At 44.9% G+C, this 22,864-nt stretch overlaps 1 protein-coding gene across 9 annotated transcripts in view; it reads right to left on the reverse strand.

Annotated features, from left to right (window-relative positions):
* Positions 1–22,136, reverse strand: part of PPFIBP1 (PPFIA binding protein 1) — a 112,411-nt gene extending 90,275 nt beyond the window's left edge. For 6 of the 9 annotated variants that reach the window (XM_054060085.1, XM_054060062.1, XM_054060056.1 and 3 more), the window contains exon 1: positions 22,058–22,136. The gene's annotated coding sequence lies outside the window, so the exon portion shown is untranslated. Of the gene's footprint in view, positions 1–6,980; positions 7,074–22,057 lie in introns of all 9 variants that reach the window. The other 3 variants (XM_054060076.1, XM_054060070.1, XM_054060004.1) reach the window with 2 other exon arrangements.
* Between the last annotated feature and the right edge of the window lie 728 nt (positions 22,137–22,864).

Genomic DNA, 22,864 nt, shown 5'->3' on the forward strand with positions numbered 1-22,864 from the left:
AGTAGCCCTGATCACCACTGCAACCAAGCAGAAACTACTTCTGTGAAAGCTAGTTTTATATTTCACATGAAATATGAATAAATATTTCATACTTAATTGGTTGGTTTGGTTTCTGTAAGGGAGGTTGTTTGTTTTTTTAAAGAAGGAGACAAACTTTGCTTAGACTCCAAAACAAAAGTTAGATGTGAGAGAACTACTTACAAGATGCTGCGGGCAAACAAGTGCACCATTAAGTATGTGTTGCATTGTATCTTCCTGTAGAAATTGCCTCATAAACAGCTTTCCCATGGGGAACAGTTAATATTAGAAGCCACAGACAACCTACACAAAAATTTCTGTATTAAACATCCTACATAAGAACGTTCCTAAAATCCAGTAATTTAGAAAGACAGATTTTTAACTGCTGTGTAAAATCTGGGCCACAACCAAAAGACTTCAGCATCACTTAATCTGATTATTTTCCCCTATGAGAACCAGGGAAAGGTCTATCTTCAGAAGTATATTCTGAGAGGCAGTGGAAACATGGAGATCTCATCCCCTGCGCAGAAGGGCTGGGCAAAACCTAAGCCTTTCACTGGATGATCACAGAGTTTGTTACCTCGAACCATACCTAGAAGCATATTGCTGTCCCATGGAGGAGATGGTGGAACCAACAGAGATGGAAGAAGTTGACAAGTTCTTTTGAGAGCAAGTCACCATCATGCCTCACTTTCTGCAATCCAACTCACCTGTTACCACACATGGTGATTTACTCTCGTTAGAGCCCTCTCCATAGACAATATGAGAGATTGCTTCAATGATGGTGTCAGGATATAGAGAAAGGCTTTCAACTGACAGCATGTTTCTTCCTCAGATCCTTTTATCCTGAAATATCCCACAAGAATCCTACAAATTTGTGGAAGGAAAAAAAAAGCCTCACATACTTAACCAACCAGTGAAATACAGCTCCCGTTTTATCTACGGGGCAAGTCATCACCTGCAAAAATCAATTTTAATGGGGTACAGTACAAAGGAAGACATATGAATACAGGGAAGTTGTTCTGAAGTTGTACCTCAGTACTTTCCAGTACTTAAGTCCTTAAGTGCATTTGTGATTGTAAGCAGTCAGTTGTTAAGATTTTCATTAGAAACAGGAGAACGGCCCTGAAGAGAGACAAAGATCATCTAACTTTGATTTCCACGAAATCACCTAGTTACTGAGTTCCAACACAACTTTCACTTCCCATTCATTCCTCCTTTACTATCTTGTGCACAGTAAACAGAGTCAGTAAGTCCATCACTGAACCATCAGCATCCTGAGGTCTTGTCACTGGAGAAAACACTTTACCATAACAACTACCAGTCATTGAACAGTCCAGGAGAAGCCAAGCCATGCTGTTATTACCCTTGTGTAACTTGTCAAGGCAAACCCTTAGGTATAGTATAGCTCTAATCCCAATGAAGACGTGGTCTAGCAGATGTTAAACTTGCAGAGCACTGAATTTAAGAGGATGAAAGTCAAGATAAGCACTAGACAAAACTACATAAAGGCAATGCTCTACAGAGGGTGACCTACACAAACCAGAAGAACATGAGAAACTAAGTGCAGAGAAGAGATCGATAGATTGGTAAGAGTTTGCATGAGCTGTGTGCACAAGGCTGAACAGCCTGCCTCATGGAGAAGCTGGCTAGCTCTCTTCTGCAGACAAATGTGTCTCAAATACAGGGCTGCCAACACACACCATCATATTCTTTTTTAATCCAGACTTTTTTCCCCCCTTTTTATGCAAGCCAGGGACCCACAGGCTGAGAGATCACCTGCTGCAAGACAAAATTACTAAAACGGCTTACCACAGGTCCTGCTAGGCTCATTAAACCACAGTAACCCCCATATACATGGTAGGAATGCAGCTGGTGATAATGCATTTCCCCTTCCTGCTTGCATCACCAATTCTTACTCATTAGAGCAGTTGTTATAATCTCTATATAGAATTCTTTTATGTAGCCTAATTTGCCAAGAAGTAATTGCTCTCCTCTTCCCCTGGTAATACAAATGAGACAGAGCTGTAAAATTATTTCATTTGCTGTTTATTCCATGGCTCTCCTTTCCAAAAGTTTCTTTCAGATCTTCTTTATGAAGCCAGATACATTGGGTCATTAGACCAATGTGTGGAAAAGTTGAGTGAGTAATTTAGGAAGCTTTACATCTTTGAGATTACTTGGTATTTCTTGCCAAAAGAAATCTACAAATGTCCTTCTTTAAAAAAAATGCCCAGAAAGCACTGGAGAATTCCACTCATGGACTTTACCTGATGCTCAGAAAGAGTGGCATCTGTGTAAAACAAGGACAGAAAAGGAAAGCAAAACAGACACCCTCTTACAGACCTGTACCATATGTAGGAGGACGGGGATGCAGATCCCAGTCTGCCCCAGCTTGCTTCATCCTTGGAGTGGCAGCACTACTATCTGGTAATTACTCTGCAGTGTGGTCTGGCAAGCCATCTTCTGGCTTCAGGTTCGGTGCTCTGCTGCCAACTCATCTGGGAGCTCCAGCACATCTCTTTACCATATTGTCTCAAGCTTCCCTCAGGGGAAGGAAAAGAAGACAGCCTAAACCTGGAGTTCTATGCTGAGACTATGGTCCTGTCCATGCAATTCAAACTTTAAAGGCCAATCTTGCTTTAGCTTTTTCAACATTTTGTTGGACAACAAATATTCCGGACACTGAAAAGGTCACTGCTGAAATAGTCACTGTCCTCCACTGACTACCACTCCCTACAAGTCAATAAAAATGGGGAATAAAGATTTTTATCCAGCCTTCTCTGTAACTCAGGAGAGTTCATAACATTATTTTGCTTCTGGCTGAGTCCAAGACCTCACTGAGTCCTTAAGATTCTGTAAATGCTCACCAAGGAAGGGTAAAACAAATCACTGGCTTGCAGCACCTCATGCCACACAAACCTCATTACTCTGGCTGTTTAAAACCACGCACCCCAAGCAAAGGAATGGGCTGTAGTTACAAACTCTGAACAGTAAAAATAGTCCCACTGAAGATAAAAGGGAGAAAATTGTTTTTAAAGAGTAGAACAATTCAGGCAGTCAGTATTTGCAAAAGCCTTCTTCTACATACCTCTACATTTCTGTGTTTCCAAACAGTCCTCCCATACTGCACTGAGTTTTGTGTAATTACTAGCTAGGTAATTAATTACCTATGAGAAACTTAATTACACTGTCTTAACAATTAAGGTTTTGACTTCCTATCTGAGTGCTCTACAACTTTTAATTAAAATTGCACATTGTAACATTGTTAGAACTATGCAAATACACTGACACTGGGAAGTCAGCTCTAACAAATGTATAGGCAGTCTGAGCCTCCATACAAATATGCTCCTACAGAGTTAAAAATAAGCTTTGCTGGTACAGACAAAACCAAACATAAATACAAAAGGGTCCGGAAATGGTTTTGAAGGCTGAACTTTGCATAATCCACTCCTACTGTCTTTTCAAAGGGTCAATGTGCTACTAGAAGTCTCCTCAACTCCTCGCTGAAGCAGAGTGCTTTACAAGAGTGTTTTCTACATGATTTGCAGCAGTTTGAGGATTGCAGCTGGGACTTCCCAGATGGCAGCCATGCAAACCAAAGAGCCAAAATGAGGCATGACCAAACAGTGCTCTAAAGTCAAGAAAGTAAGAGAGCATTGAACAAGATCAACAGGAGAGTCTGCTACCCAGGCTAACACCAAGCATTTTCTCTATCTAAACATAAGGAGCAGAGACTGTTTTGATTCAAAGGGCATTTTTTACAGGGTCATAACACTGATTTAATGGAGCACAGCCTAAACATCCATCTCCCTGAGCCAAAGCTGGATTAGTCCCAGAGAGCCAAATTCTGTCGCTCATACTTGGACATCATAAAAGCAGTAAGAGAAGGTGCCAGGGTAGGGCTAAACCAATTCTGAATGTTTTCTGACATCTTTCATGTCAGTCACAGATTCTTTATAGTCAGAGTTGTGAGGACACAGTCTAATCATGAACCCCGAGGGAGAATGATCCAGATGTATGTGTACCCACTGACTGAGGAGCTGGAGCCATTTGCTCTCCCTAGCAGCTACAATTAGCACCAAGATGGTCTGGAGGGGCAGGGTGGGTGGGAAATGGGAGGAATTCCGAAGTAAGAGAGAGGGACCTCATGGCCACCTCTGAGCCCTCCCCAAGGAGGCTGCCTCTAACCTGGGCTGAAAGGAGAGGCGCCCTCTGCTGCACGGCCTTCCCACCACTCTCCTGCTCCATCCTGCTTGGCCAGGTAGGGTGAAGTGCTGTAGGCAGGATCATCTGGCAAGTAGCTCCCACCCATGGCTGCAAGCACTGTTGGGGTGAGATGGCTTCATGATGCAGCAAAATGCTTTGCTGTAACCTCTCACCAGTTGTCTCTCTGGCTTTGCTCAGTCTAAATTTGATGAGGCTGATCATCAGGGTGAGCACCTACACCAATATAAACTTAAAGCCTCTGCAGCATTATAGCTGTGATGGCTAGTAAGTAATTTTGGGAATGTGTGGGCCTTTCTGGAAAGCAGAGCCAGGAAAATGACAAATTAAAATGCCGATATGATTCGTCTCACTTGTCGTCCCAGTAGTCATTTCATTATATCACTATTTTCCTAACTAACAAAGGTCAAACTCTAATTTTGGTTATTTTAGATACATAATTTCTCTCAAGAGAAAGGTATTATTATGCCAGGAAGAAGCAAAAAGGAGATTTATTTGCCCCACAGATACTGTAGCAAAATAGTTCAGAAAGAAAAAACAAAGAAAATATTATTTCCCTAGTGTTTTTAAAAAGGGAGAAAACAACAAACAACAAGCCGAGATTATTAGCAGACAGAAAAAAAAAAAAGAAAAAAAAAAAAAAGAAGAAAAAGAGCAATAAGAGCCTTTATTCCCAGGAGATCCTTTAAAAGAATTTAAGAGACTCAAAGCAATGCAGCTGTACTTCCTGTGACCTGCAGCACTCAGTTTGGGAACACAAGGAAGGTCACCGCCTTGGAACAGCGCAGTACACCCACACTACACATGAAGAGCATTCAACTCATAAATGCATTACACCAGGGCAAAGAGATAACTGAGTGATACTGTGAATGCAGGAGCAGAGGATTGATGATCCGCGGAGTAGTCCTGCGAAGGGCACTCGCTAGAACGCGTACACAGTAGCAGGGTTTCATTCGGACATTCCTTTGGAACAGAGGCTGCAGCAGCAATGGGAGATGGAAAAGCACTCTCACAACACACAGAGAACACCAACTAGTTACACATGTCCTGCCCTTGCTCCTAGTGTCAGACAGGCTGGGTCTTTGGAAGAGTGATATTACCGGGTAGTAAATTCAGTTCATGATGAACCACACTGTATTAGCTACAAAAAGCATTTGGAAATGATACAAGCAGCTATAACACTCAATAAATTTTATAACGCACAGATAGCCTCAGGAACACCACTTGATGTGTTATTGATAGGCAGCCACTTCTGAGGCGAGATGGACTTCAACCAGTATTGCAGCACGAAGGTAGGGCACAAGAAAGAAGATGACAGAATAAGCAAGCTTATCTGCTGTGAGAACTGGATAAATAGACTAATTAGCACAGTACTTGTCTACACTGAAAAATTAACTCAAGTGGTGCCCCTAACTTGACCTCCCACGCACATCTTTAATTGGAGCACAAGAGTTGGCAGGAGAAACGGGCAAAAGTTTTATTAAGTATATTTAAGCAACACTTGAACATCAGTGCAAGCAGACAACACGCATTGATCCCTAAACCCTCCCAGTTTTCCCCACTATTTTCCCTCTGCCATGCACACAGGAAAAAAAAACACCCTGGAACCTTGTGGATGAGTCAGAAAGCAACAGAATTATTTAATTATTTAATCAATATTTATACACATTATATATATATATATATATATAAAGTTCAGTGCTATATAAAAATATAGCAGAGTATTCAGACCCTTGGTATCCTGCAAGCAGATACTGCTATCTAGAGCAGTATCCTTCCTTCAAAGGATGCCCAAGATCACTTGAGCTCAACTTCAATTTAGAGAGGAGTCACCTATACCAGGATACACAGCTGAGACCAACTCTCCCCACAAGCTCTATTCTTTGGCCATTCAAGACAGGAGGAGTGCCAAGAGAATCATTCAGTATTTTGGCCACACGAGCCCTTCATTACTAGCAGGAGACGATACCAAGCTCAATATTTTCGGGCAAGACTACTACGAGCTTGACTCAGTTCTAAAGGACTTCAGTGGGCAGAAAGGATGTGAAGTTGCTGGTCCTGTGGAACAGGAGCAGGAGGTAACAGTTATGTCTGCCTACAGCAGGGAGGCATTGCACTTTGACTCAGGATCCCTTGTGTTGGAAACCAGCCAGAGAGCCCAAATAATAAGTTATTATGCTCACCAAAAGACAGCTTAATCTTGACTGTTCACAAGTTGTATGCAATAGCTCTAAACTGACTTCCCATCACCTCGAGAAGATATTAATTCAATGTGTTTTTTTTTATTCTGGCTTTGACTGTTTTCCATTACTTCATTCCTCATCAACTAAATGCTTTCTTCAAAACTGACAAATTTTAAAGCATTGGTTTTATTCATGCATATTTTTATACCTGCAAAAGCTTTAATTATTGCATATGCACAGACAGACATTTTGCTTTTTTTTTTTATAGGTGGATTAAGTGTCTGCATCGTTTCTTTGAATCATCCAGCTTGCTTTTTTTACAGGAAATTAAATTAACACAAAGCATCTTTTAATAATCATAAGAGCTCTCCACAATTCAATCTGAAAAGAAAACAGACCAGCATTCTAAATTACAGTAGGTGGTTTATCAAGTGTTTTGACAGGAAGATCTTGTTCAAAGCCTCGTCCAGAAACTTAACACCACCCCGTACTACTCCAGCGGTGCAGTTAATGAACAGAAAACAACAAGATCAGAGCCAAGCAACCACTCACTCTGTTCGCAGGCTAAGTTGATTCACAGTCTTAAAATGGAAGTCTCTGGGTACCAGCTAATGTAATCCAACTGTTCCACAGCCAGGATCAACTCTGTGAAGACAAGTTAATACTGATTTGCTTTATTTTGTTTCCCTGAAATGAAGGCAGTTCTGCACTGCCGGAGGCCCCAGCCTTGCAAAGCAGAGAGTCTGGTGGTTCCACTCCAAAAACCTGCATGGGGTATTGGCAGAAACTCCTCAGTACAGGTCATCACAGCATGAGAGATACAAGGGGAAGAGATGCAGAGAAAGAAATACCGCACCAAGGTATGGAGAGGACTTGAAACAACAAAGAAGCCCAAGGACAAATTCTGCTATACACATGTGAGCAGTTGCCCCTACTGAATACATAAAACATGGGCAGCAGCCTAAACCCAGGAAAGCCCTCGTTTTCAACACATTGGCCTCTCCATACGCTGCTCAATCACCTGTGCCTCCCTGGAAAGCATTGCTCTGGCTCAGCCGCACGGTCTATCCTTGTACATGCAAAGGCTCTGCATGCCGGGCAGCCTTTTCTTGAAGCTCAGGATGCAAAAATTAGGAAGAAAGACAAAAGGCCTGATAGCAGGAAAGCAGTGAAAACAAGGGAGACAACAAATCCCAGCCTCCGAGCGAATGAATGGTGGTTAGAAACAGAGCTTAGCCTGACCCCATCCACCCAGCAGCAGCTCTGGCATAAGCACAACTCACTTTTGTAAAAATGCCAACACACAGAGCACATTCCAAACAAATATTCCTTAAGCAGGGAAAAGAAAAAGATGCAACAAGTAAGACTGTTGGGACAACTTCTTTAGCTTCCGGGTTCATGGGCTTTGGCCTATTTTCAGTAAGTTTTCTTCACAGGCATCACAATAACATCTCTCCCCCTCCATACATACACAGCTGGACACGAAACTTCACAGCCTAACAGGCAGCATCCACATTCAACTTCACAGATGTGAATTACAATAACAAGCCTCTTCTCTGGAAATCCAAACACAAGTAGTCAATATGGTCCCAATGCTGAGCATAAACCACATAGGAAGGAGGGACCCGCAACTGTAGTTAGAAAGTTCCTTCCTCGCCACCAGTGGCATTTCCTCCATCCTTTATTCCTAAGCAGCATGCTTGAAAAAAATCAACATGTGTGATTCAAACACTGTAATACAGAATTGCTCCTTTTCTCCAATATAGGCACTATTAGCGCACAGGATTGCAGCTAAGAATCAGCATTCTGCTCAGAAACTGCCTCTCCTTAGCCATTCCAGCTCTGCAGGAAGGCTGCAAGTCTGTTTATATCCATGAGATCACAACAATCTCTGCACAAGGCAGAAGAGGCAGCCAGATTATGAAGGCACTGGTTTCCCATGGAGGAGCGCTGTTGTGTTTCCCTGCTGACCTGTGGTTTGAAACTCCTAGGTGGCACCAATCCCTCTCCACTCTCAGCCCTGTGAAAAGCAGGTGGCACTGCAAACCCTCCTGAGTGTTCTAAGAGTTCAAGCCCAGAGTAACTGGAGTATAAAATTAAACCAGTCCATCTCTTGCCTCCACTGCTCTTTGACACAAGCACACTTTTTTGCACATTTTTGTATGCTTTTAGTTCCTCACAAGGGCTAAAAACCTCACTAAGAGAATTGTTCCAACTCCAAAACCACAAGTCAACAAAGCCTCATGCCTCTCTGGGAGCTCACTTGGACTCCATCCATGGAAAATCATCCCAGCCTCCAAGGCTGTCCTTAACGCCATCACTGCTGGGAAGGCCACCACACTTTCATCCTACAGTGCTCGGAAAAGCAGACAAGGGCCAGAACCAGCCCCAGCAACACATTTTCCCACTGTCATGAGAGGTGCCAAACTCCCCATTAACAATTTGGCCACTAATCAACCTCCAGCACTCTCCAAACTCCACAAGAAGCTCTGCAGCAAAAACAAGACTGTCATTCACTCACTCAAAGGTTGCCCAGACCAGACTGTTTTCCCCTGGTTTCCACATCCCTGCCACACACTCCATCACTGTGGAGTACAAGGAGAAAGCAGGCACGTTGCAATGGCATGCAAAATCCCATCATGTAGGCACACCTCCAGTGCAGCCCACGTTAGCAGAGCACACCAACTGACCTCTCCCTCCCCTGTAGGGAAGGGCATGCAGGTCCACAACAACAAACTGACCCTGAGCAGGCCCATGTTTAGCTACTTTACTTCACCTCTGGCACCCCTCTGCCTCCCTATACCTACAGTCCTCTCCCATAAATCTTCCTTGTTTCTCACAAACGCCTACGCAGTGAGCTTGGCGTACTGGCTTGTCTTAAAACTCCATCAAACCTCATACAGGTGCAGCCAACTTTGAGGAAGATTCACTTCTCATTCTTCATAGTCTTAAAGCTATGCAGCATGTTGAGTCCGTGCTGTAACCTTCCATTTATTGCAGATCGCGTAACAGTTTAATTACGATTAATTTCACGCATGGCTTCTATCAGACCCTGGAGAACCTCTGGCTGCCCTCGCACTTCTGTATAAACATCAACCAGATCCAGGCATGAAGCTCTAGATATGGAAGGGAAAAATCTCTGCTTCAAAGCTTTGTAGCACAAGCTACACAAGAAGGATTAAAAAAAGGACACTGCACAGAATTATGGTGCTCTAAATTTCCTTGTGTGCCCTTGGGAAACTGCAGGCTGCGGTACAGACAGCAGGGATGTGAGCTTACAGGGCACGTTCCATAGTGGGTGGCAGCACATGTAAGAAGCATGTCCTCCAATGGGGCCCATGGAACCCCTGACAGTCACACACACTTCATCCGATGAGGTCACTCCTCCTCTCTGTTCTGAGGAGTAGTCAACAGGACAGAGGACACTGGGTCCAGCCAGGCAGAGGCACAGCTATGCAGGCTTGCAAGACAAACAGCTGCCACAGCAAGGATGGCCAGCTAGCTGAGCACATCTAATCCAAAACTTCACGGCCTTTTGTTATTTTTATGTCAGGCAACATATATTGTGGTCTGTGCTTCTGTATCCTCGATCCTGTGATTTCCAACTCTGCAAGCCAGCAGGGTTGCCTGGTCTGCCACAACTAGCTCCATAGGAGTTCTCATCACCCAGCAAGCCCACCTGTACCCCCATGTTCTGGCTTGAGCTAAAGTAGCATCCATTTCCTAACTTTTTAGCCAAGTCTCAGAAGCGTAATTTCACTTTATGAAAGTTAACTGCAAGTTTTTTAGACAGTGTCTTTCTCTAAAAGCAATAACACGAAGCACTGGCATGCAGAAAGGTAATTTCTTATTCCTATAGAATTCAATGCCATCCTTGAGCTGGAGAACACCATAAATCAAAGAGGCAAAAAAGGGTCACACCTGCAAGGAGGGGCAAACAGGACAGATGACCCAAAACTGACCAACAAAGTATTCTATCCCATATATGTCATACTTGGTACAAAACTGAAGGATCATGAGGATCACCATCTCCTCTTTCATGGCTGATGCTCAGTGAAGACCTCATTGTCTTTTTGCTCCTGATTCTAGATCTGTGCACTCCTGTATGCAGCTCCTGAGTTCAGCTCCTTCCTGCTGCTGAGTCCAGCCCAGAACCTTTCCCTGCCCTGCTCTGTGGTGACGTAGTCATTTGTCTATTTGTATATATTCAATTACTTTTGTAACAGTATTTTCTTCATTATTATTTAATTAAAGCTGGTTTAGTCTTAGGTTTCCAACCCACAAGTCTTATGTCTCTCTATTCCTTTTCCCTGGGGGCCAAAGGGAATTGGGATAATCACAAATCCTTGGGTTTAGCTGCTGATTGAGGCCGGGTTGGGGCTAAACTGTGACACTTCACCAGCCCAGCCCCTTTGGAAGGGCTGCTTCCTTGCTCCTCACTTCCAGGACCAAAGACTTCAGCAGCAGAGACTACATTGCCCCCTCCACACAGGGAAGCAGCACCAGGATGCCCTTCTCCATTCACCAACCATCTCCCTAATAGCTTGCCTGGACAAAGGCGACAATGACAAAGGCATCTTCACCGGGGCCATCAATGGTCTCCATCCCTGTTAATCTTTCTCTTTCCAGAAAAATATGGCAAGTTGAGCATTGCAAAGTTGAGGTCTCACTAGAAGCAAAAGCAGGATTTTATTTTCCTCTAGCAGGTATTTCATCCACTGTGCTGTGTCTTCTTGCTCTGCTTACAGCAACTTACTCACAAATATGGGGAAAAGGGACTGATAACTCAAAGGAAAGGCAACATGGTTCCACTTCTTCTGTTTAACACAGAAAACCAGAGACGGCCCCCTCGTTTTGCTCCTAAATGCACGCTCTGCAGGAGCTATATTAACACAGCTGGATCTAAGGAAGGGAAATGTTCCTCACCACGTGCAGCAGTAAAGCCAGGCCCTAATTACCACAGCCACAGAAAGATGATCCAGCACATTTAGTAAGAAGAGAAATTAACTGCAATATCACAGCCAAATTCCCCTTTAGCATCAGCAGTCCAGCTGGATTCACTGTCCTAAACAACCAGGCAGCTGAACCTAAGCTATGGCCACATGTATGTAGTTTCCCTACCCCTCCAGTCCCTCCCCTCTGAAAAAGGCACTGCAGTGCATCAGTGTATCACAGCAAGGCCCTACAGAAACATCATCTTCTTTCAACTACTTCTGCATTTACAGATGCCCGACAGTAAGATCACCCTTGCCTAAACACGGCAGACATAGCTCTGCAGCCTGTCATTTTTATGCTGTGCCCCAAAGTGAACGGAGCAGCATTAAGGCACAGGCACACGCCAAGTACAACCTCACATACGTTCTGAAAACTGCATTTTCATACCAGCACCAGGTTTCACTTGGAGCAAAGTGACTTTTCAGAACAGCACAGGACACCGAGTTAAAGAGTTTCTCTTCACAGAACCACAAGGCAAGGAATTTGTTGCAAGAAACTCAAACACAAACCAACCACAATTTTTGTTCATGATATTTTTACTGATGATGAATGAATAAATTAGCATCTAAACCAAAGGCAATATTTCCAGTTGGAGGTAATTTACGTTCACCTCAATCCCAGCAGCCCTGTCAGGCTAACTCAAGATACAGACGATGTACAAACAAGCAGCAAGTGCTCGCATGCTGGGAACTGTTCAAACAAGAATAATTCAATCTTTTTGTAGTCTCGCCCTGGCTAATTTGCCACAAGCTGTCTCTTTTCAGATGCTACATGAAAAGTGAGGAAAAGAAAATCAAGTAGGATTAAGCCAGTACATTTACAAACAATTAATCTACTGAGAGTTCAGGTCAGTTTTCTACGTAGAACAAATTAATTCTTTTCAGCTTCACAGGGTTAAAGGAACAAAAATTTATGGCAGTAACCAAACATCTCTCACTGGACAAGTGTGCAGCGATTACTTAACTAATGCAAATGATTTTCAGTCCACATGCAAAGAATGTATGGAAGAATCGCAGAGCACTTGCTTCCACCAGCATTTTACAAGCACTTTTCAGGTAGCTATGGAGACGTTACAGCCTTTTTCATTTTTGCTGTCATAACTAGACAGCTATTGATTTCTTTGTAAAACTCCTTGGAAGAAGAGGGAAGGAGGGGGGAGTGTCAAGTACGCCAAGGTCTGAGGGCAAGAAGCTGAAGAAAACAGAAATAGATTTCAGACACAGACTGCAGCACGGTGGCTCCTTGCGGGAGGCAGCCTTAACTCCAGGTCCTGCTTTAGTACATCTGAAAGTAAGGAGGAAAACATACGCCACTATATTATCAGGACGGCAATAGAGGGATAGCCTTCCAGACAGGTCCAAAAGGAAAAAAAATTCTAGCTAACACTGCAATCACCCTGCACAAAAGGAGGCACACTCTGACTAAGGGCCTGCTGCAGATTTGCTCCAACACAAAGCTCTCTGGAGACATGGTAGGACTTCATCCTTGAAATCATCATACTGAGCTACCAGATCTCCTTCCAAGCAGTTTATGTGGAAATCTCACCCCCAGCAGACTTCACTGGTAACCAGCGCCTCCTCTCCATGTCCCCCTGGTCAAACAACCCTGCACTTCACCATCCTTCTGACAGCACCTCAAGAGCTTGCCATAAGGCAAGGAAACAATGGTCCTCAGTGGCCAATACCACTGTGACGTCCAAAACAATTCCAAGAGAAAAGCCATTTACCACATTGACATCTCTATGATCAAACGCTTCTGTGTATGCGGATTTAAGGCTGCACATCACGACAAGCAAGTTTGAACCTCAAGATACTGACTTGGAAAACACTGTGTTGCACAGATAAGGACGTGCAAATAATAATATATTTAGGTCCCATTCAGAAACTCCCACAGTAATGAGAACAACAGATCATGCTCGTAACAGATTTTTCCCTTGGACAAAAAAGAAAGGAAAGCCTATTTGACCAAAATATTTTTCTTAAATTCACCTTAGACCCAGTCACAACAATGGAGTCAGAACCTGCAGAATTATCTCTACCACCAAGCTGCAGGAAGTTTACCAGCACCACCCAGAAAACAAATCTCAATCTTCTCATCTCCATGTTGCATTTAAAGCTTCATGGCTGTTCACCAAATGGACACTCTCAAGCAATACCACAAACAGAGGGAGAGCAAGACCCTGCACCTATGACAGAGCTGTTACTGCTCCTTTCACATAACACCCATCCACGTATGCAATCGCATCATCAATACTGCTTTGTTAATTTGCGTGAAAGCTTGAAAGCAGGGAAGGATTAATCATCCAAGCTCCACAAGAAACCGGCAGAGGAGTGTCATTACTGCCCTCAGGGTGTATAGGTGCCACCAGCCATCACCGGTGGAAGCGCTTGGTCTAGACAGCACACAGACACTTTCACTGCTCTTAGCAACAGTCAGATTGGCCCAAGTTCACAACCCATGCCCCAGTCATAGCTCTTTGCCTTATGCTTCTGTGGCTGGCACTACTAGCCAGCAGCCAGCGAGGCCACACAGCCCAGCGCCCACCAGTCCAGAGTGGCATTGGGAGTGGGGCAAGCCAGACAGAGGGGAAACACCACAAGGTGTCTGCAGGACTCACTCTGTCCCCCAGCCTGCCACTCCCAGATGTTTCTGCCACCCCAATACCAACAGCAGCATCTCAGTTTTGCAGCAGTACCATGAAGCTGGTCCCAAGCCCCACCAGGTGCCACAGGCATGCCACACAATCGCAGTGTCTCCATGTTGTGGGGCTCGGCTCAGCTCAGCCTCAGTCACTCCTGCTGCGTGGCTGCATGCCTCCCTCTGGGGCACTAAGGCAGGAGGGGGGCACCCCCAGCCCAGCAGCAGTCCTCCTGCTCACTCAGAGGGCAGAAACACACTGCACACACTTCCCTGGGTCTTCCATCAAGAAAGGCTCTAGCTTTCCTTAGCAAGAGTAGTGGAAAGAGACATGCAGTCCCCCACAGCATGCAAATTTCTGGTCATGGTGCATGTCCTCAAAGTCCCCAAAACTACATTTCTGTGCCAGCGCCATCAGAGATTGCAGTGGTCCGGTCCAGCACTACACAGGAGGTCCAACACCAGCTCCAGGATGAGTGAGGAAACCTCTGAGAAAACACTTCTGGTTAGGACCTGTTAATTACAGGTTTCACATCCAAGGGAAGGTGTAGACAAAGGTAAGCCACTATATTCTCTTTTTGAAGGAGGGGGAAAAAAAACCACACCAAAACAAATAAACAAAAAAACACACAAAACACATATAAAATTCTTCTTTACTGAAATATGAAAAACAGGTTCTTAGCACCAAATCAAGCTTAGTCAGAAAACAAATATGCATTTCTGGACCTTCCCCTGATGTTTCCTTTACAAATCTAACAAAATAAAAGTGCTGTCACAAGTTAAATGAGCATTCAGCTAAACGGAGAAAAAAAATGCTGATGGCTCTAAGATCCAACTGACAAGTCTTTTCAGGTCTGCTCTGAACCAAACCCAACCTCCTAGAGATTTAAATTACGAGTAAAGAAATAGTCTCCTTTGCTTAATCTTGTTTTGGAAGCAGGACAGAGGGTATTACAACAAACCTAGCACCTGAACCCACCAGGAGGCATCTAGCTACCATTTGCCCTTCCTGGAGATTAGCTTCTCAACACACCCACCTCTTCTTCAAGAAGACCTTTGCTCCACTGTGCATACAGTTGTGGGCAGGAATCGGAAACACTCTGTGCCGTGGCTGCTCCAACATGTCCTTATATCCCTCCCTCAGTGTAAGCCACTAACTAGCTGAAATTGTCTTTAATACACACCCTGTTCCAGAAGAATAGCCATTTGTACCAAGATCTTGAGAGGAGCCACCAAGGATGGCTACTTCAGCCTCCATCTGCAACATAAGGAAACCCCCTCACAACACAGAGAGGTCTCCAGGAGACACGTTACACGCAGCACTTGTCAGCTACAGTGCAGAATATCCTGCCTTTCCAGCACACCAGCATTTTGGGGAAGATGAAATTTTTGTCTAGTTCTTAAAAAAGAAGTGCAATGTACCATCCCTCCCCTCCCATTTAACAAAAGCCTATCAGAGATGCTTCCAATGCAAAAGCGAGCTCAAAAAGGCTTCAGTGGAGTGGTACAGCGATCACAGCCGTCAGACCACTACTCCCCACCACATAGTGTGTTTTGCACCTGGACATTTGCATAGGGAAATAAATGCAGGTCCCAGCAGCAGGAATCCTCCCTGGTCCTACACAGCCACAGCCTCTTCCACGCCACAGCCTTTGACTACCCCTGCATCCTGCACAAAGGAGATCCAGAGGCAGCACACTTCCCTCCAGGCTCACTCCCAACACTCCACTGGGATGGACAAAGATGAACCCACACTGCATTTTAGCACAGGTTTACAATCTAAACCAGAGTAGTAGAATAGATGCTTCAAATCAAAAAGGAAAGCTTCCAAAATAAGGTAAAACACCACAATTGCACAGCTGACATCTATTAATACCCATTAACACTCAAACTGAAGAGATCCCAATAGGCTATATGGTCCCTCTCCTTGCCAACACCTCATCTCTGCAAGACTTCTTCCATACAAGTAGACTACCTGAAAGAAAAACAGATTCTGGCAGTGTCTGCATGGCAAGAGTGATTTTTTACAAAGCCATGGCGGCTGTGCCCTTGCTAAGCTGTGCAGAACCCAAGACCATAAGTGCTACAACCACATGGGATAATAACTACTTTCAGAAACACAGCAACAGCTCAGGGCTTTTTTACCATGAAGATAAATTTCCTCACCTGCTCTTCAAGACAGATGTCAATTATCGGCATTACACTCCACAGAACCTTAATGTGATCCTACAGACATCTTCACATGCCTATCTTATGACTTCTGATATCATGGAGACAAGCCTCAAAAGGGCCTATGTGTCCTTTTCCTGATCCCTTACACTCCTTAAGATCTGGGCTACTTAAAATAGCTCATCTGCTTCAGCAGCAACACTTTTCCTGTGTTTTGCAAGGGCTGTATTTCTCTGTAGACTTCATATATAGCTATAGCTAGTGAGTACACATACTTTATAAAGAAAATATTAAGTCAAGACTTCAGTAAAACAGCTACCTAGACTCTCTGGGTTATTCCGGATCCTTTGAACAGACTTGAAGTTCCCCGAACCCTGGAGGTAATCAGAAACGAAATTTTGCTCAGATCACGATCCATACTGTGGAAAGCTGCTCCACAGCACAGAACAGACAGTCTAAGCACACTCAGCAAATGAAGCACATCCTCAAGGCATTTGATGTACTGCAAGAACCTCCAACAAAGCTCCATGCATGTAGCAATCACGTTCCTCCTGCCCTCTACCTGCAGCATCCCTGGGACAGCAGGTAGCCAGCAGTAAGCCACAGTCCACAAAAATCTACTGTGAACAGCACACAGCCCATGAGCCATGGTTTTGTCACTCCTTTAAGCACAAGTGTGATCATGAACCTTAACCTCGCATTACCTCTGCAGACAGAGAAACCAGCTTTGAAGGGCAAAGGCCAACAAAACAGCGTCCGAGTCACGCACTAAACCACTCTTCTTTACAGCAAGGAAAGACATCATCATTATTAAGGACTTTCCTTCTGAATTTTAGAACTTGGTCTGAAATCTTTAGTACTCACACAGCACTAAGCTGAACACCTTGGCCTATGAACACCCAACCATGAAGCTGGATAGGAACCAGACTCCCATGGCTGTGCACACTGACAGCGCACACGTTCAGCTGTGTGCACAGCTACGACAGCATCAACTTCCCTTCCTCACCCTCCAAATCAGATCCTGGTGCTGCTTTGACAAATGCATGTGTGTTCTTGTTTCTATCATTCATAAAAGAGCACTACAGGGAAAAGACTCGAAAACAAAGAGGATGGGGGTTGGTTGCTTGGCAAATGTTTTTACAATATTGAAGTTATTTTTATGTTACCAACTAAACATTGCATACATTGTATCTACCTTCACAACTACTGCAGTGTCCATGAACTGTTATTCTACAACCATGCATAAAATATACCCCATACTTTTTCCCTAGATTGTTGTTTCAGAATTGATCAGTCTGAGAAAAGGCATGCAAGATCAGATCATTGTAATTCCCTTTTATTTTGCCACATCTGTTACAGAGCAAGAAAATAAAGCTGTTCTTCCAAACCCAACACATTTGGAGGCACGAGAACTATTTGATTTAAAATGTGCTGGTTCATGCTAATGGTAATCAGATTCTTCAGTTTGAAACATGATTAGACAGATGTCTTCGATAGCACAAAGATTCTCCAGATTAGAGTTCGGATGCTGTGACAGCCAGCTCAAATTTCAACCGTAAGTTTCCCACTAATATTTAGGAAAAAGACTATAAAGAAGGTGCAAGGATGAATCTACTTTGTGTTCTTGCACTTGATCTTGGAGCCTTTCCTTCACAGGTGGTAAACAAGATTTTATTCATACACGAATTACAACGCTGTGCCTACTGGAAGCATGATTACAATCAAGATGTATGAAAATAGCTGCTTAAAGTCACACCTTTTGTTATTTTTATCTTACCCCAAACACCATGAAACAGACACTGCTTAAATGGCCTCTGGTCCCAATTCTTTGACAGAACCTGCATTGCTTAATGATGCAGAGCGGCATAAGGGAAAGCAAGCCTTTTTACCTTAGCAGAAACTATGATGCCAGTTACCAGACCAGCGCTGGGCAAGAGCTCTAACCTCTCTGCCTAAGTATTCTCATTTGATTTGGGGAAAACAGGCTTTTGCACCTCCCAGACTCACGCTTGCACTATGTTTTTGAAGAACGATAACAAATTCTGATTTTCACCAAGAGCCATTCCTTGTGGTCCCACGATGACACTTAAGAATAGATGCAACACATAGGGCATGGGGGTGAGATTTAACAACATTCCCCTCAGACAGCAGCTCTAACAATGAGGCATTAGCTATTTGAACAGTAAACTTCATCGATTTCTGAAGCTGTCACGGCAGGACCACCGTTTCTCTACTCACAGATCACCTGTTCTGCAATCAATTTTCAGCAATAACACTCACTTTTCTAACAAGACACAGGGAAGGCTGATGCCCTAATCCCATTTCAGCCAAAAAAAGTCAGAACAAATGCAAAGTCTGACAAAGGAAAAGATCTAGGCACAGAACATCTGCTAAGGAGATGCTGCAACACACCAGGTAGGCTCTGGGAACACAAACAGATTTACAACAGGGCATGACAGGGTAGGCATAGATGCCAAATAAATGCTAAATAAATGTCTGGGTATAAACACCAGCTGTGAGCACGAAGTAAGGAAACGTAGTTTACCTCTCCTGGGCTGCTTCCAAGAGCAAAGTCGCTAATGGGATGACTAATGGGATCTTATAATTACAAAGGCGGGGAGAGCCACTATTCAGCCTAAGTACAGGAAGGTACTAAGTGGTTTTATTTATGAAAGTATTAAGCGCTTGTATGTATTCTTAATGCAAAGCTGTATGCACAAGCTCCCCGCAAGAGGACTGAACACAACAAAACCCACCTGAACCTTTCAATAAACTTGTTTCTTCCATTTATAAAATTATAGACGTGGCTTGGGCAGGCAGGAATAGGTCAATTCATAATTGTTTGGCTTTAAAGAAGCGACATAACTTGAGTTTTGCTTTGAAACCCGAAAATAACAAAGCTAAGTAGGAGTCTCAGGTATACCAATCCCACCTGTGTATCAGCATTTACAGGCTGAGGCAGAGGTCACCAGTACCTTCTTAAGGAAAAGTACGCAAATTCAGTAGGGGGATGGGGGCTTCACCTCAAACCTCACAGGAATTTCCAGGATGCTCCACTATATCCCTAAATCTTCCCTAATGTTTGGGCTCCTACTTTCTCTGATGAAAAGCACTGCAAGCCAGTAGACTCCACAGTCACAGGCATCTTTCATTTGCCCACCTCATGCCCAGTCCCAGGAGTCAAAGGTATGGTTTTGGACCATCTTTTACCAGATTTCTGATCCGGTCACCACTCCATACTGCCCCCTCCTTCACAGAAAACACACAATGCAAAGCACAACAAACAAAATTAGACAGTTATTCAAATGGATTTACAGCAACACTACCTCATCCCCAGTAAGACAAAGGTACATTTTGATGCAATCACAACACTGTCCAAGAAAGCGATTAAACCTTCCTTGGATTTAAACCTCTTCAGGGGAAGGATTTTCACTTCATTGAAACTGCTCCTTGAAGGGAAACACATAGACTTTACAGAAACCTCATTTGGATGGACTGAAGAGACACAAAACATCCTGAAGGACCCTGTGCCATGCACCTCAACACAAAGCATTGCCTGTCCTCAGGTGATCCAGACCCAATCAGTGAGCAAAGCGACCAGACAAGCTGGCAGCACCACCTGGGAACCTCAGTCTCCTGGGAATGGTTGTAATTTCAGGAATGTTAACAATTATCCTCATGTTGACACAGGTCACAAGCAAAGCCTCCCCATATACCTCCACAGACACTGTCATCAGGACTCCATTTGTTCCTGCAATGTGTTTTACACTGCGCAGGCAGCGCAGCCCAAAACATAAACAGGTCTTCCATTGAAGGACAAAAAAAAAGACTATATTTAACACAGTTTTCTGTCCTATGTGACACCTCTGACTTCAAGGCACTCCGCCCTGCACTTCAGCAACACTCAGAAACGTTACTCATTACTTTTTCCAGAGCACAGATGCGCTGCAGAACACAGCTCTGTTACAGACACATGTCCACAGGAGACACCAACTTCAAACATTCTTCAGCAGAACTCTTAAACCCAGAACTGATCCAGCAAGCAGATGAAAACCCAGGGCAAAACTCACTGAAGGTAAGGAAGCACTTGAGTCTGAATCCATTTGTTTGGACTCAGGCTCTTGCTATTATCTTTTTTAAGAAGGTCATAGTGGCGCTGAATATCTAACAGCACCTCGTTCAAAGGCAGTGCACCTCAAAGCAAAAGTAATATTGATGAAGAGAAAACCCTGTCCTAAAGGTCCCACTCCACAGCCAGGCAAACACATGGAGTTCCCGCTGCCTTCAGGGAGGAGAGAAACATCATCATATTCCCAGCTCAGGAACATTGACTCCAATGGATGAGCAACGCAGCATGCCACTGACAGTCATTCTCACCGGCAAACTGAACAACTCCCTCTACTTCTAGGAGCTGATCTGTCTGATACAGCTTTTCAAGAAATTGCTAAATCCCATTGTCAAAACTCCCCTGGGACAGGTACTAAGCCAAACTAGGGAGCACTTTGGCTCTTTCTTTCCTACAGGTGTGAAGAAGAGACTAAAATCCTTGCAACTGAGAGTTTAAGCAGATCTCAGCTTTTCTAGTTTCCAGATGAACCAACCTGCCATGCTGCCTCACTGAGCACACTGGTTTTACTGAAACTCATACTCACAGTTTTTATTATAATTACAAGTCCCTTTTGTCCTTCACAAACTTAAATTCTCCAGCTACGGCTGCCACTTTTGACAAAAGCAATAAATCCAGAGTTTGCACTCCAGAACATCATCCTCTCCAACACTCGATCACGTAAGCACAGAGAATATTGTCACTCTGTGACCCATTTTTTGCTGTTTACTTTTGGAATGCAGAGATACACATATTGCTCAATCGTGCTGCCACTGCAATACATACCAGTGCTTACAAACTGCTGTTGGTAGCATCTGTGTTTGGGCCCAAATGGAGAGAGCCAGTGTGTCTCTGAAGGGTCAGGCACAGCCAAGCCTGAGTCCTTAAACACTTCATCTGTGGTTTTGCGCAGGATCGGCAGCACTCTCTTCACCAAGAGAGCACACACATCTTGTCATACAGTGAAACATTTAACACCGGAGCTTACTTTTCCTCTCACAAAAATAACCACACGGGTACAAAGCAGCTTTTTTTTACTGCTATGGCTGCAACTCAGCCAGGGTGTGAGCTAGCACAGCTATTTCAGCTTTTAGAAGTCACGGACCTAAAAGAAACAGACCTAGAAGAAATAATTACAGGATGTAAGAACCCCAGGCCTTAAATCAAAACACATTTGTTAGCTCAAGATAAAACTCACAACTGAAGTCTCACGGCACTCGTGGCTGAAGCGTCCTGCTAAAGCCTGAGAAGATTAAACAGGAGCCCACCCCTCCCTAAAACTTCCCTAAAAGCTCAAAGTTCCAGCGCATAAATAAGTTACAGAAAGTCAGAAGGCAGTTCCCTCCGAAGCAGCTCTCCCTCCTTTTCCAGCCAGGATGCAGCAAAGGCAGCACAGGAACACTCAGTCCAGCCCGAGAAGAACTAACCGGAGCCCACCCCTCCCTAAAATTTCCCTAAAAGCTCAAAGTTCCAGCGCATAAATAAGTTACAGAGTCAGAAGCCGGTTCCCCCCCGAGGCAGCCCTCCCTCCCCCCATGCAGGACGCAGCACAGGCAGCGCGGGATGCCCCGATGCCAGCCTGGGGCGGCGGGGGCGGTCGCTCCACTCTTCCCGAGGCGTGGCCCCGGGGGCTCCCGCCGCTCTCCCTTTCCCCGCGGTGGTCTCTGCGCGCGGGACCCGCAGCTGCGCACCTGGCGAGAGACCCCGGGCACGCGCCCCTTACCTGCGCCCGCAGCTCCAGGGCGGCCCCGGCTCCGCGCGCTCCGGGCGGCCCCACGGTCCGGGGAGGGCGGGGCGGGCAGTGGCGCCTCGCGCTGATTGGCCCTCGCCGCGGTCACTCGGCGGCGGGAGGGCGGGGCGCGCGCGGGTCCCGCGCCCCAGCGCTCAGCCCAGCCCCGCCCGGCGAGAGCCCGGGTGTGGGGGGGCCGGTGGAGTCGTAGGGTCGCGGGATGCCGAGGGTGGGAGACCTCTGAGATGATCCAGACGAAGCCTTCCTGTCCACCACTAAACGACATCCCTGCGCACCACATCTACTCGGCTTTTAAACACCTCTAGGGATGGTGACTCAACCCCCTCCCTTGGCAGCCTGTCCCAGTGCCTGAGAATCCTTTCTGTAAAGAAATTTTTCCTAATGTCCAGTCCAAACCTCCCCTGGCACAACTTGAAGCCATTCCCTTCCATCCCATCACTTGTGACTTGGGAGAAGAGACCAACATCCACCTCTCTACAACCTCCTTTCAGGTCATTGCAGGCAGCAATAAGGTCTCCCCTCAGTCTCCTCCACGCTAAACACCTCCAGTTTTTTAGCTCCTCATAACACTTTTTCTTCAGCCCCTTCACCAGATTTGTTAATCTTCTCTTGATGTGCTCCAGGACCTCAATGTCTTTTTTGTAGCAAGGGTCCCAGAACTGAACAGAGTATTTGAGGTGTGGCCTCATCAGTGCTGAGTACAAGGGCAGAATCACCTTCCTGGCCCTCCTGGTCACGCCGTTTCTGATACAAGCCAAGATGCCACTGGCCTCCTTGGCC

The sequence above is a fragment of the Cuculus canorus genome, chromosome 1 (assembly GCF_017976375.1).
Source record: "Cuculus canorus isolate bCucCan1 chromosome 1, bCucCan1.pri, whole genome shotgun sequence".
NCBI lineage: Eukaryota > Metazoa > Chordata > Aves > Cuculiformes > Cuculidae > Cuculus > Cuculus canorus.